The sequence below is a fragment of the Alosa alosa genome, chromosome 11 (genome assembly GCF_017589495.1).
Source record: "Alosa alosa isolate M-15738 ecotype Scorff River chromosome 11, AALO_Geno_1.1, whole genome shotgun sequence".
Taxonomy (NCBI): Eukaryota; Metazoa; Chordata; class Actinopteri; order Clupeiformes; family Clupeidae; genus Alosa; species Alosa alosa.
The window spans coordinates 22,496,040-22,497,148 of record NC_063199.1 but is presented as its reverse complement, the minus strand read 5'-3'; positions in this window follow the sequence as shown (position 1 = coordinate 22,497,148).

The window sequence follows — 1,109 nt, the reverse complement described above, 5'->3', positions numbered from 1 at the left end:
CGGTATTTGGATGTTTTTGTTTGATATTTGTTGTGATCCACTGACAACACATTCCTGGTTTAGTCAACAGTGCTCTGGCCCTTTGCATTTAACCCAGTGAGAGAGAGGGGGGGAGAGAGAGAGAGAGAGAGAGAGGGAAAGAAGGAAAGAGAGAGGGGGAAGAGAAAGAGAGAGAGGGAGAGAAAGAAGGGGAGAAAAAGAGACAGAGAGGGAAAAAGAGAGAGGGGGGAGAGATCTGAACTTGGCACACAATAGAGTACACAGGGGGAGATATCTGTAGAGGACATCGTGAGTGTTGCCATGTGCAATGTGTTGCCATCAAAATCTGAAGTGCAGCGAATTCTTGCCGTCATTGATGGATCACCATGACCCACCATGAACCACGCCCAGAGGCTATCTGTGTTCACTATGTTTAAAGGTAGCCTACAACCTTAACAAGAATAATCATGATACTCTTTCTCTCACACACTCTCTCTCTCTCACACACACACACACACACACACACACACACACACACACACACATATGAATGCTTTTATTTGGACCACAAGGGAAGAACTTACAGATCTAAACATTGGTAGAAGTATGTTACATGTTAAGACACGTCTGATCAAACACAGAATCCTTTCTGTAGTAGCAGTTATGGGTAGACATGGCACCGTCGTCTCCAAATGGAGGCACACAGGCCTCATATCGTCTAGCTCTTTTCGTTTTACACATGCTCACAGTGACCTATGCACACACTTCCCTTGTCCTGTTTCCTCCTATAGCTTCTGCTCTTCCTCTTTTGACCATATGGCCACATATTCAGAGCATATTGGAGAGAGGCTAACTCTTGATCTTCTGATGAACGTCTGCTGTGTCGACCATCCATTAACGCTACAGTCAAGACTATTTTCCTCAGTGATTCCACATTGGTGGACTGAGTTACCTCATAATCTACGTTCTTGTGATAGTTTTGGGACTTTCGAGAAATGTTTAAAGACATATCTGTCCATCTTGCACTTAATCAATTAATTCTCTTACAGACTTATGGTGTTTGTTTTGTTAATGAACACTCATTGTTCTCTTTGTTGATATTTGATATATTTTAAGCTATTTATAGGCTA